Source organism: Sinocyclocheilus grahami, unplaced genomic scaffold, assembly GCF_001515645.1.
Source record: "Sinocyclocheilus grahami isolate Dianchi unplaced genomic scaffold, SAMN03320097.WGS_v1.1 scaffold200.1, whole genome shotgun sequence".
NCBI lineage: Eukaryota > Metazoa > Chordata > Actinopteri > Cypriniformes > Cyprinidae > Sinocyclocheilus > Sinocyclocheilus grahami.
Window position 1 is genome coordinate 825,976 of NW_015505379.1, and position 14,578 is coordinate 840,553.

At 38.1% G+C, this 14,578-nt stretch overlaps 1 pseudogene; it reads left to right on the forward strand.

Moving 5' to 3' along the window:
• The first annotated feature begins 53 nt into the window (after positions 1-53).
• LOC107595289 (uncharacterized) lies at positions 54-4,979 on the forward strand (annotated as a pseudogene).
• Positions 4,980-14,578: the final 9,599 nt, after the last annotated feature.

A 14,578-nucleotide genomic window follows, 5' to 3' on the forward strand; every position in this document is an offset into this window, starting at 1 on the left:
CATGCTCAAAGATGCATTGTCTTTGTCCATAGTTGAATCTTATTCTGGATACATCGCTGACGCTTTCCTGAGGCCTGAACTTGGCCCACACCCTCCTCATACACTGCCATCACTCGTTAACTCCGTGTCCTCATCGTTGTCCCACATCTCCCCGCGGAGGCGTGCCCACGCCGCTCAAATACAGCACTGCAGACGAGCGCCAGGCCACTCGCTCGGTTTGTCAGAGCGTACAGTGAGGTAAGCAGAGCCGCGCCGCCCACGCCAGGGAGAACTATATCCACTCCCGACATTGTGAAACAGCGCGTTCGTCTTAGTGTATCGTGAAGCGCCACTACCGCTACAATTTCGATTTTGGTGAAAAAAGTTTTACTAGGTGACAAAAGGTACAACTGTTTGGACGTCTACTTTCCATTTAGCTGTTTGTGGAGGACGCATGATTTACCTGTGCCCGACCAAAAGCGAAGATTGCATGAAAGGTGAGTCTTTCACTGATACAAGTAATATTTATTTGTTCTGCCGCCCTTATTAAGTTGTACCAGTTTAAGATTGTCTTCCAGGCTGACCCACTGACTGCTGGTCTCAGTTTATTTAGTCTTTAGCTGGGATATTTCATAATTGTGTATTTGCCTTTCTTGATGGACTGTAAACTAGTGATGGATGTCTGCCAGGCCCATTATTCAACTGAACAAATACTGTGTTAAAAAAAGTGTTTATTTCATGTTAATATCATTTACAGCTATTAAACTTGTATTTAATCATTTTACCTGACCGGAGTCCCAGTAAAACCAAGCTAGAAAACTAGCAAGTAATGTTAGGCTGATTTAAGTCAGCAATATCAATAATGGCATGAGTTACTTAAAAAAGCATTATCAGTCAACCACTATGAAGTAATTGTGCTGGTTTGTAATAATTAACTCTTGAAAAGTTGTGGACGACCATATGAGGACCTCTGAGTAAATATAGACTTTCACTTAAAGCAGTGTTTTTTGCTTGTCTATTATTATTAGTCTGTGACCGTAAGATAATCATCAGAATTTTTACATTTATGCCTACTGTGTCTGACTATGAATGTTCTTATCGTGAGTAAATATGAGTGTCTCTTTCTACAGCAAATGAGGCAACAAAACGCATTGGACAAATTTTGTGATTATCCAAAATAAAAATAAAAAAGCCATTTTAGACATAGGCCTATAGTTCACAAAGCACATTCTGGTTCAGATGCTCACAAAGGTATTCTAAGGGAAAGGTCATTTTCTTATAGATGTGCTTGTTTGTGTGTCTACTTGTTGCCTGTAGATCAGATCAGTCGAGGTTTTTTCTTGTTTGCAATTCTCACTTGACACGCTATTACACACCATTGTCTTTGGGACAAGAAATATTTTGAAGGTGGCGGGATGTCGTCTAAAGCGATTTCCTGTAGAAAGTTTCTCCTCAACAATAGGGATTGGAGCTAAAAACAGTTGGAGGTGACCAACATCAGAAGCATTTGGGGATGCTGAAATAATGGGCCAGAAAAAGCGGAAAAAATAAAATGCAGCACAATGGTACCGGCCACATGGCCGGCACAATGTGGGAATAAAAGTGAGATGTTTTTGGGAACATGAGACAAAAGAAAAACCAGCTGCAAGTGTTACATAACTTCAGCAAGGCAGAACTACAGCACCCCTCTGTGCATTTAGACTTGGCATAATGAGGCCCTCAAGGGCATGTTAACACGGGGTTTGTTAAATGCATGTTTGAAATGGCTGATGTGCATGTTTCAACACACTAAGTATATAATTAAGAGAAATGCTTGAACTGGGCTTTAAGAAGCAGGGTAAGAAACTTCTGGGAACTTCTGGCAAGGTCATATGCCAATGTAGATGGAGAGTAGTTTCTTGATCAGTTGCATGATGCATGATATTTTGGTACCATATTGATTATCAGCCGATGTTAGATATTTATTTATAAGGATCAGTATTGAATATTTACTTTTGTGCATGCTCATTTTTGACTTTTTATGTCAGTCAGTCCATCCCAACTTGGAACAAAATCTAACTTAAACATGAACAAACTCTTATAAATAAGCCCCTTTTAAAATGGTGTAAAGTTAAATATTGCTGAATTGAAGTGGAAAAGTACTTTTCAATGTCCCCACACACGTTTGTTATTGTCCTTTTTCCAGCAGAGTGTCTTGGATGACTCACAGACGACAGATGTTCTTCCACTCTTGCTAGACGCAAATGTGGCCTGTTTAATATTTGAAGCTCCTTTGCGTCATGCAGGAGGAGACGATGCATAAGTGTGCGTTAATGCTGGACTGAAATGGATCCTATCTTGGGTGTGGGTTTATTTGTGGCCATTTTTCCATGAAGAGCTGACAGACAGCTGCAGTCGGGTTGCCACATAAGAACATAATGTTCTGGGTCATTTTATGTTTAAACATTAAGGTAGTATGTAACTAAATAAATAAGAAGTGAAAAACATGGTTAAGAAAAGTAACACTTGGACCACACAAGTAAATATCTCTTTGGGGTAAAGAGCATGTTGTGTTGAGATTTTCACCTCATGAGCATGACAACATCTTTCTCTTCCTTTCCATCAGATCTCAAGGCTATAGTCGGCTGCGCCACACTGGGAGGCTTACTGGATAAGCAGAAACATCCCTGTGACTCCAAAAAAAAGTGTCTCCGCTTCTGTCTTCTACCACGATGGCCCTGGCCTCCTTCCATCTGATGCAAACTCTGAAGAACTCTCCAGCGGCTCTGCGTCGGCGATTCCGTCGTGACCGCACAGAGAGCCTGTCTCACGGCGATCCTCTCTTCAAAGTGCACTACCTTGGCACCAAGAAGATCTTCTCCCTGGACTTAGAGCAGGCGGAGGATGCCATCGATCGACTCCTGGATGGGGCCCCTGGGAAGCTTTCAAAAGATCACGCCCTGGTAGTGCGACCCCGATACGTCGAAGTTAAAGAACTAAGCACTGGAAGACAGCTCACCAAGACCTACTTGCAGGATATCGCATACTGTGCCTCGCACACGGCCAGACCCAATGTGTTTCTGTACATCTGCAGGCAGCCTGGTCAGCAGCTACAATGCAGAGTGTTCTGGTGCAGTCGGGCAGAAAGGGCAAAGGACATGAACGCCTGCCTGGCAATGTCATTTCAGCGAGCGCTCAATGACTGGCAGGGTGGATGTGCCACTTTGCCGCAAGGGGAAGGAATCACTAAAGAGCCAGAGATTCCTGGTACACCCACTGCACCCAAAGGGTCAACATTGCCAGCTAGTTTGGGGAAAGGTGAGTTGAAGCAGGACAAAGTGGTGACAGATGAGTACAGTGTTCCTGTAGCTCAAACAGAAAGGTGCTAGCAATGCCAAGGTCATGGGGTTGATTCCCAGGGAATGCATGAACTGATAAAATGTACCTTGAATACAAGTTGCTTTGGATAAAAGCGTCTGCCAAATGATTTAATATAATGTAAATGTGTGATGAATGCAACCATTAGAATCTATTATTTAACATTTCCTCAAGGTTCTATTTTTCTATTTCAGAGTTGTAACTGTATTTGTTTTTGATTTTGTGTTGCAGTCCGTTGGAAGAAGAGGGGGTCGGTGTCCCGCAGTCCTCTCCGTGCCATTTCAAGCAGAGGTTCTGCCAGCGAAAACTGGCACTGATGGTCACCAACCCACCCTGAACCTTGACAACATTCATTTTGTGATGCTTGGGAATTTCCAGCATTGAATGTGAGGAAAAGAACAACCACACCTACAGCTGATGGAATTTTTGAGCTTTGGTAGAGTTTGTATGTCTGGGTAGTTTGTTGATGTGACTGATGAGCAGTGAGACCGTTTTTGTTTGTATTAGAGGTGTCAGATGAGGATCTGTGTGGAAAGTAGGTGGATGCATGATGGTAAACCGTAGCAGGACCAGGACATCAAAGTAAGTGCTTTGGAAAACTGTTTCTATCCCAAATACACAAAGGAAGCAATGCTCCTTTTCATATGGCCAAATCCTCCACACATTGCAACTGATGATTGAATTAATATTACACCCTCAATGTGACCATCATTCATGGTGTATTATATACTTCATATTTGTATACCAACTTGACAATCAGCACTGGTTGTAATTTAGCATTGGAAAGATAGAGGTACTGATTCTTGTTTCTGGTTGGGTCTATCATAGCCATATCCTGCTTTGCCTGGTTCTACCTCAATTTGCCATTTTTATTAATTTGAGTTGTTCAAGGTTTGAACTTGATAGCATTGGTTCCTAAGTTCCAAACAGATCAAGAGGAATAGTGTTAGTGGTATTGCTGTGTGCACTTAAAATGAGAATATTCTCTCCAAGCACCTGCATTCCAGCTGTTTTTTAAAGGCTTTTTTTCTGTAACTGCAAGTTGTTTCACTACATCAGCCCATTTTTGTCTAAAAGGAAAAAAAAAAAACTAAGTCACTCTCTCCAGGCAACAGCTTAAGACATCAGAATGCTGACTGATTCAAAGGTATGCTTGCATAGAGTATTTAGTTATAAATCACATTTTTAAGTGGCCTAGTTGCATAAACCAAGTATTTTAAACGAGGGCACCCTGCTTCGCATGACTGGAACAATCAAGATTTCCTAGTAGAAAAGATTGTCCAGCACCATAAGTGGATATTTCCTTCACACTGTTACATACGCTCACTAAGAATTACATCATATACTGTATAACCGTAGTATACAGTCAGTGCCTTATGGTATTAAAAATTCTGCCTGATGTTACGCCAATTACATCAAAGGATTTCCCCCCCCATTTTATCCTTATGGATTTTATTTAAAATCGTATTAAACTGTATCTCGTACTACAATGACCTCAGATCTGTTGTTGGATCTGTTCTGTCTGCTTTATGAGGTGTTTAATATTCTATGAATGTTCTTGTACCTTATTTTAAACCTATTTTCATGTACGTATTTAAATATTAAATGTATTTTATGGAATATTAAACTTTTTATACATGAAACATTTGTGTCCTGTATTCTATTAATTTATTGAACACAAAGACATCAATAACTTTTTAAAAAGTCAGTTGTTACTTGAATTTCAGGACAGATTGGATCCTTAAAGAGGGAGCAGTTTCTGTGTAAGTCATGGGGTGCAAATCTTTTAATGCAAGGGATTAAAATGTTCCTGGTCTGATTTCTTAACATTTCAAAGACATGCCATGGCTGATATTTAGTATCTTAAAGTAATGGGGCTAAAGCTGTCATTATTAAACATCTTTGTTTATACATAAATTAATGCTCCTTAATGTCCAAAAAAAAAAAAAACATGTTAGTTAATGGTTCAAATTGTTACAGTTCTAGATTTTGATGTTTGGAGTTTTAGACCAAATGGTATAAGCAGTGATCCTTTGGAGTTTAATACCCTTGGATGTTGTTGTCCATTTTCATTTGGCGGGTAAATGACATCGAGTCCTGTCGCTGCCTTGAAACCTTTGGACCTCAGAAAGGCTTAGGAAAGGAAGTCTTCTCAGTGGCTTCAACTCTTCCACAACTACGACACAAAGTAGGGGAGAACGGTAAAATCTAACCTAAGGCCAAAACCGGTAACCACTGTGGCTCTTGGCAGAAAAATAAGTGATTCTGTGCCACAGCGAAATTAATATATGCAACAGACACCGGATATACAAAGAAGGCCAAAGACTTTGCTGTTTAGATTTTTGTATTGTTTCTTACGCCCCTTATCGTATGAGCACAATGACAAAAGAACGTTCCAAATATTTGGATCATAGATTTCCCAAACTCTGTGCTCACCCAGATCATAGAATGGTTCCTCTTGGCATCCCTGAACCACAATCATCTCCAGGAAATTCAGGAGTGCCCCAGTGACCAGGAAGCGCTCTGGGAGGGACAGGGTTTGGAGGTAGCGCATGTCCAAAGAGAAGGGGTTGTCGGGAGGTGGCATGGTGCACAGTCCCACCAACTCACTCACCATGTCCCACACATGAGTTCCTAAAGGGCAGATAAAAGGTTTGTGTGTTATGTAAGACCCTTGTAAAATCAAAAGTACATTATAATTAGTTAGAAAGTTTGCTAAATATTTGGTAAAGGGTAGATGTTTGTTCACTGTCCTTCTGGTGCGATGAGGGGTTGATATGCATTATGGTAACACAAAAAATACATGGATGTACAACCACCAGAAGCCAGTAAAGTAAGTTGTATGTGTATTTATATATAATCTTTAACTTTAAAAAAAAAAAAAAAAAGACCGTAAAAGTTTCCAAACTTTGATTCAGGAACAAAAAGAAATAGTGTTTATAATAAAATTGTGAAAATATGGCCAATAAAAGTTATAAATCACTTTAAATAAAGATGATCTTAAAACCTTGGGATGTTGAAACCCAGTCTGTGATGGACTTCAGCTTCATTGGTGTATCTTTGACTAGCGTATCAGTTCCTCCTACGTTTACTAGGCGCTCATGATTGGATCGAATCCAGACATAAGGTTGCCCATACTTGGCATAGCCGGCTAACAGGAACAGGGTGCAGTTCATTTCCTGCAATGAAAAAAAAATCTTTTGAGAGCCTTGATCACTTCATGACAATCAGAAATTTTGTTTGAATATCTTATTTAAAAAAATATTGTGGAATATATTCAAATAACAGTTATTTTAAATTGCAATAATACTTCACAATATTACTGTTTTTACTGTATTTTTGATGAAGAGAAATCTTAAAGGGGTCATATGATGTTGCTAAAAAGAACATTATTTTGTGTATTTGGTGTAATGAAATGTGTTTATGCGGTTTAAGGTTCAAAAAACACATTATTTTCCACATACTGTACATTATTGTTTCTCTATGCCCCGCCTTTCTGAAACGCATCGATTTTTACAAAGCTCATCGGTCTGAAAAGCAAGGTGTGCTGTGATTGGCCAGCTATCCAGTGCATTGTGATTGGCCGAATACCTCAAGCGTGTGACGGAAATGTTACGGCCCTTACCATACTGTGATGCCCTGTCAGGCCGGAGCATAACATAAAACCATGTCTGCATTTGTGATCGGAGAAATGACAAACAACAAGTGCTACTCTACACTGCTCAAAACTCGCGTTTGAATTGTCAGTGGGAAATCCTTTAAATATAAAAAACTTACTTACAGTCTGTGAGTCAGAACAGCCGGCATTGTAGTCTACTCTACCAGGATCAGTAAACAGTCCTCCATGAAATGTGCTGCACACATCTGAATATTTGGGTTGAACTGTTCTGGAACAGTGTTGTAAATACAACTTAACCACTGATTTCTAGTCGTGTCCTCTTTTGGAAGGCCAAGCAAAGTAGTTTCGCTTTCACAATGAAAAAGCGTCACACACCGCGGCCTTGAGTGAGCGGAGGCCGGAGGCTAGAGTGAGTGGAGGCCGGCTTGAGTGAGCAGAGGCGGGCAGGAACTTTAGAGACGGTCCCAAGATTTGCGAATATCAAATGCCAGGAAATGACACCTCTGGCCATTCTGTTGAGTCATTTGTAAAGTCACAGATACTGTACGGACAATAGGGCTCAGTTTTTCTATGTATCTTGCTCTGTTGAACGGCAAAAAGGACTTTACTAGGCTATACTGGATTTACACCATGCATCTCCTGTCAGCGGGAAAGCCGTGCCCCCAGCTATCACAAGACCCGACCAAGTCCATGGTTGACACCCTCTCATTAGCATGTTGTGCAGGGGAAAAATAAATGTGGAACTACATTCAGAAATAAATGAGTGATTAAAAGAAAACAGTTAGGATGAGTTTAGCATTTCCTTAAACATTTTCCATTTGGTCACCAATTTATTTTATTTATTTGACTACTTTCATCACACGTTTAACTATTTATATATGTATTTAAACAAGAATACGTGTATTTATACATACATTTATTTATTTATTTGCTTATTTATTTATTTTTAATTTCTGCAGGTTTGGTCCTCCATACATAACTCCTGTTAATACTTTTGAATATTTTTGGAGAGTAACATTTAACACATCATCACAGGATACATTTGACAAATGAAATCTAATCAATTCCAAAACGAATATTCAGTGACTTTTAAAAGTTTCATGATTAAAAGTTATGACCAAAAGGCAAAATCTGGAACTTACAGCCATATGATTTTATAGCCAATGATACACTGCCGTTTTGTATTCAGTTAAGAATTATCCAATGTTCATGTAGCTCAATATAATAGTGCTGTGGTCAGGCACTGTAATTTAGCTAAGTAGCAAAAGCAAGGTTATTATTTGCATTTAGCCACAGTGCCAGGCCATCACTTCTTGCCTAATAAACAGTTAACTGATTAAATGAAGAAATTATGCAGTATTAATGTTTATGAAACTGTGGTTTGGCTGTCTTAGGTGGGTTAGGCTGGGGTTTAGATGGTTGGCCTGGTGGTCTCCCAACCTGGCCAGCTAACAAGTGCCTGAAACCACTATAAAACCATCAAAATTCTCTCATGACATATAATCATCTGTCTCCCACTACTAATACTACCTGTGCCAATAAATTGGTGACTTTTACATTGATACATTTGTGTTTCATGTTCTTTAACCGTTTCATCTGTTTATCATAAAAGGTCAATCATTTCTTCATATTTAATTTCAGCAAATTAATCAATCACACATGAAATTCAGGTTAATACGTAAGGGCATAATCTGTAGCGGGTGAATTCTGTGTTGACTACAATTCAGTTTTAGACAGAAAAATGACTCACTGCTGCATATATCAAGTAAAATGATGTCACGCCACCCTGTTGCCCACAACAGGAAGTGAACACAATAGCAGGCACACCATGCTGCCAGAAGATATTCAGTGGAATGTGTATTGTCTACTAGTGCAGCTACAAAAACACTGGGACAGAACACATTATGTACTTTCTGTTTTAATGAGTCAGTGATCTTATTAATTGTTCTGCTGTAAAAACAAAACGCTGTACCAATGCCACTGTTTCACTTTTAGTCACTTCTCAAAATATAATAAAGTGTGATATGAGATCACTGTTTTTCATTTTAGTTTGTGAGTGTCTTCCTTTTTCTCATAAGGGGACCATCATTCCTGAATGCCACTTCTAGTTTCAAATCAAAATTCTAAATTGGATGCCAAAAGTGTGAAACTTTATGAAAAGGTCAAATATGAAAATCATTCAGTTTTATAGTGTTACATCTGTTCATTTAAGTGGTTATCGAATGGTTTACATTTCAAAACTGACCTCTCATACCCGTCTGACAGTTTAGTTGACAGTATTATGTCCTTTTCCTGTAGCTACACTGTGCTTTTTAAACACTATCTATGGACATCCTGTAAAGATTACATAGCTTGAAAAGAGCTCAATATTCAGCCACTGTTTATTAAAATAGTCCACTTCTGGACCTTTAATGTGAGAATCTTTATAACAGAGAAGTACAATATGTTTGCTCTATTCAGTTACACTGAAAAGCTTGTTTCATCCTTCTTTTTTCACTCATTCTGCTCTTTCCATTCAGACAAACCCTTTAAACGTCTCCTGAAATATATCCATTCATCAGCCTTACACAAAATATTATTTTTATTTTCACCCTGATTCATGAAAGCTGGAGACTGTGGTACAGGTTTCCAGTTCATTCATTTGGTTTCAGGCCAAAAAATAGTTGATTCCATTGAACACTGCTGTCTGCGCAAAAGCTTTATGTTCAGTCCTTGAGTGAATTGCTCGTGTCCTTTTTATTATATTTCTCTCTCTCTTTATTCTGTTTCCTTTCCTTTCCACCTCTCATCTCTTGTATGTTGATATGTGGATGGGTGCTGAAGGCCATGCTGTGAGAGCAGAGTAAGATTCAAATGGGAGGAAAAGACACTTTTGAAAAGACAGTTTTGCAGTCTGTTTGAACTTTATTATAGAATTGGTCATATCTGTCAATACGATTCTCAAGCTCTCTTTCATTGTTTTTATGAGTTGAAAATTGAAATGAGCTTAATTGAAAAATGCTCTTGTTATTTCATCTGGTTAGACTTGTCAATTGCCATAATGAATTCTGTTATTCTTCATTATGGAGGGGAAAATAGAGAACTAACTGTGATTGATCACACAGAGTTGGCCTGTCATGCTGGGTGCATTTCCTGCAAGCATGTCATATTATGATGACATTGTACATGTGACAGTGACACATTCATGCTTGGATGTAGAATATGGAGAGCAGATTCATTCACATATCTCATTTCATTCAAAGTTTAATTTTTATATGGTTCTGTCCTTGTTATTGTAACATTTATTATCTCCCTTTTACTTTGAGTCAGTGCAGTGGCAAGAAATAAAAATATTATAAGGTGTTTCTGTGACATTTTAAATTTCATTTTAAATTTGACCTAGGGATTGGTATTATGAAAGAAAGGAAAATGATATATCAAGTAATTATGACATCACTTAAAGGAAAAAGCCTCTGTTGCTTTATTTAGGCTATTTAATGGTCCAATGTCTTCATATATTAAATGCTTAGTACACCATCTATCTATCTATCTATCTATCTATCTATCTATCTATCTATCTATCTATCTATCTATCTATCTATCTATCTATCTATCTATATTTATTTATTTGCTGGTTGATTGACACTCTTTATTTTGTCAAGTTCTGAGATTTCAGCAGTTGTTGACGAATATGGAGGACGAAACCTGCAAAATCAATCAATAAATAAATACACAAATAAATAAATGTGTGCATAAATACACGTATTCTTGTTTAAATACATAAATAAATAATTAAACGGGATGAAAGTAGGCAAATAAATAAAATAAATTGGTGGGCAAATGTAAAATGTTTAAGGAAATGCTAAACTCATCCTAACTATTTTCCTTTGATCACTCATTTATTTCTGAATGTAGTTCCACTTTTTTTCCCTCTGTGCAACATGCTAATGAGAGGGTGTCAATTATGCAAGAGTAGGCGGATCGTGTGTGACGCGCTTGAGCGTTTGCCTGCGCATGCGTATTGATTTTATCAGTCAAGGTGACTGATTATTATCTTACACTTTTTCATAGGGTTAGTTTTGTAGTTATAATCATGAGAGAGCTAAATCATAAAAGATTTTAAGTGGCCAATATAAAATATTAATGCTTACATAGCTCTTAATTGCAAGACTGAACCGTTATTTGCTTAATAAACATACTTTTGTCACTTGTATTTTCTGTTTTGATAACTAATGGAGAAAAAAACTGTCTGTTCCTCGATTAAACCACTTCATACCAGTTCTCAAGGATGTATATGAGCCTCTGTTTGTACAATAATAAATTGAGAATCAACTGAGATGTACCCTTGTGTATGTCACTAATTTGGTTCTCCCACCGTAAAGAGAGAGCGATTGCTGCAGATCGACTTGGTTGTAGAAGATTGTTTACTGACCATAAAAATTATCTTACACGTACCTAAACAACGAGCAGGTAAAACCATAATAAACACTAGCTGCCATCAAAAGAACGAGCCCTTATTCCACGGATAAAGCGAATAATCTCACGATAACCATGGGATACTGATATTACAGTTGTCTCTAGCTGGAGACTCAATCGGGTTACAAAAAATTACATCAGGAAACGACACTGGCCATTCCGTTGGGTCGTTTGTAAAGTCACAGATACTGTACGGACAATACGGCTCAGTTTTTTATGTGTCTTGCTCTGTTAAACGGAAAAAGTGACTTTACGTAGGCCATACTGGGGGGAAATCTCAGAGGAAAAAGTATTTTTCAAATCTTTTGCGTTCCCTGGCAAAAGTTATGCGTTCTCCAGGTTTTCTCCCATGAAGCCGTTATGAAGAAAACGCTTAATGTGGCTTAATGAAAACAGTGATAAAAACGACCAAATCTACTATAGAAATGATTACAAATATAGCCTATACTGTGTACATGCAAGCAGATGAGCCCAGAAAGAACACGCTTAATTGCACGTTTTCTCCCCCATAGAAAACCATATTAGCGACTGAAAAGCCCAAATTTTATATACAATTTATTAAATTATATACTATGCACAGGCAAGCAACGCGCTAAACCATTAAGCCACGTTAAGAGTTTTCTTTATAATGTTTTTTTTTCTACGGGAGTAGAGAATTCACGTGAAACTTTGTGCGTTCCGTTCATATTCTCGGCTCATCTGCTTCCCTGTGCGTAATATATTTTATTAATAAACTGTATAGCCTACCAGATTTGGTCTATCACTGTCTTCGTCCATTACCTTAAGCATTTTCTTTATAGGCTATTGTTTTTATGGATGGATGCAGTTCAGTTCATATTCTGGGTTAATCTGCTTGCCTGTACAAAAATTATATATTTCTTAAAAACTGTATACCAAATTGGGTCTTTTTATATTCACTGTAAAAAATAAATAATTGAGAAAACATAAAAAGTAAGGCAACTTGATGCAGTAAGACTTTTGAGTTCTTTCAACAATAGTATTTTAGTTCTTCTCAGTACAGATACTTTGTTTAGCCAATGTAAATTTGTTCGTTCATGCAATGCTGATTGCCTTATTTTGCTAGAAATATTCTTGTCACAGTATCAAAAACATCAATTATTGTGTTGAGATAAAAAAAAATTCAGTTTTCTGAATAAAAAAGAATGTTTATAATGTCACCACATTATTGATTTCATAATTCATGCTGCAATGCATGCTGGGAACTCACAAAGCCTTAAAAAAAATTTCAGACAACTGTGTTTGACTAGTTGGGACAACATTTGGGGTAATTTTGTTGGTCTGACAAAGGTTTTTGTGTAGTTTCAAGAAAATAGCATTTTTAGTATTTGAGACTCAAAAGGTTTCTAAAAACGGGAAAATGTGCAATTGCTTTTGACCTACAGTTGCTATCTATCTTCTTTTATTATTAAGTCATGTTAAGCGTTTTCTTTATAAAGGTTTTCTATGGGGGAGAAAAAGATTGACGTGCATTTTAGCGCGTTGCATTCACATTCTAGGCTATTCTGCGTGTCTGTAAATAGTATTTTATTAATAGTAAAATTATCAATAAGGTTATTAATATTAAAGGGGTCATATGATGCGATTTCAAGTTTTCCTTTCTCTTTGGAGTGTTACAAGCTGATTGTGCATAGATAAGATCCCTGAAGTTGCAAAGACTAAAGTCTCAAAACCAAAGAGATATTCTTTATAAAAGTTAAGACTCTGCCACGCCCCCCTAAAACGGCTCGTTCTAGCACGCCCCCCACATATCTACCTCACTATGTGGAAATATTTGCATAATGCGGCCCAAATGCCCAAAGAAAGAAGGCGTGATGCAGCATGTCAGAGAGACTGAGCTATCGGGGGATCTAACCGTCGTCACAATCATGTTTAGGCGAAAGGACTTTATTTGGTCTTCCGAAAGTAGATGCATTTGGGAATCTTTAAGATCACTTACAACAGAACAGCAATGCATTTTATGAACGACCGTTTCGTGAACCTAGGAGAGAAGGTAATTCTGACTTTGCTATGACAATCTGGCGCTTCTGAATCAGCTACTGTTTTGTTATTAATTTAAGTATTTGCTGTTGAGTGTTCAAATGCGGAGTTTTGCGCATCTGTGTGTGTGCGAGAGAGCGAGAGAGAGGGGGGGGGGGTCACATCACAGTGGAGTCATCTGTCTTAACCGTGGCTTGTGTACTGCAAACACATACCAGCTTCATCACTGTGTCTGTCACGACTCTGTTCCCCTTTCTGGTTCTGTCTTTACATTTATTTTGAAAGCTGAAGCTGCGATTATGGTAAGGGGCGTTACATTTCCGACGAGTGCTGGCGGTGTTCGGCCAATCACGATGCACTGGGTCAGCTGGCCAATCAGAGCAGACTGCACTTGTCGGAAGGAGGGACTTTGTAGAAAACAAAGCGTTTGAGAGAGGCGGGGCATAGAGGACCTACAATAATGAACAGTATTTGAAAAAGAATGTGTTTTTTGAACATTAAAGCGTCAACATATTCTGTTACACCAAATGCACAAAATAATGATCTTTAAAATAGAATCATATGACCACTTTAATAGTGTTATAATAGTAATTATTAATATGGTGTGTACTGAATTGGTCATCCACTAGTACATAAAGCCACATACCGTGCCTTGAACTAAGCATTGACTATTTATTTATACTTGAGTCCAAATTAAAAATAAAACTGTATGACCCGCTCCACTGTGAACGTATGGAGCTGTATGAACCGCTGCAAACTGTGCAGGAAGTGTTTGTCCGAACTCAACTGGTTTTGTGAGAGAACGCAAAAGCTTTTTGAGCAAACGCAAAGTTTCTCGGGGGAACGTACGCAAAAGATTTGAAAAATATTCCCCCCAGTATAGACACAGCTGCTTTTGAAGTAGCCAATCAACACAACCAATTACTAACAAGTCAATCATCATTACACATTTAAAATCTAACCGTCACACAATCATCAGCCTTGTAGCTTAGGATATTGTGTTTTAGGGCTAATGTAGTTTTGGTAGTGTTTTAGGCTACCATACTACAGACACTTAAGTCAATCAGTGGCTATGGCTTTTGGATTGATTTCAGGGTAATTGTTAAAGGTCTTTTTTATTTTCTATATGATAACTGTAATTTATAGGACTTGTCTTTGTGTCTTTCTGAT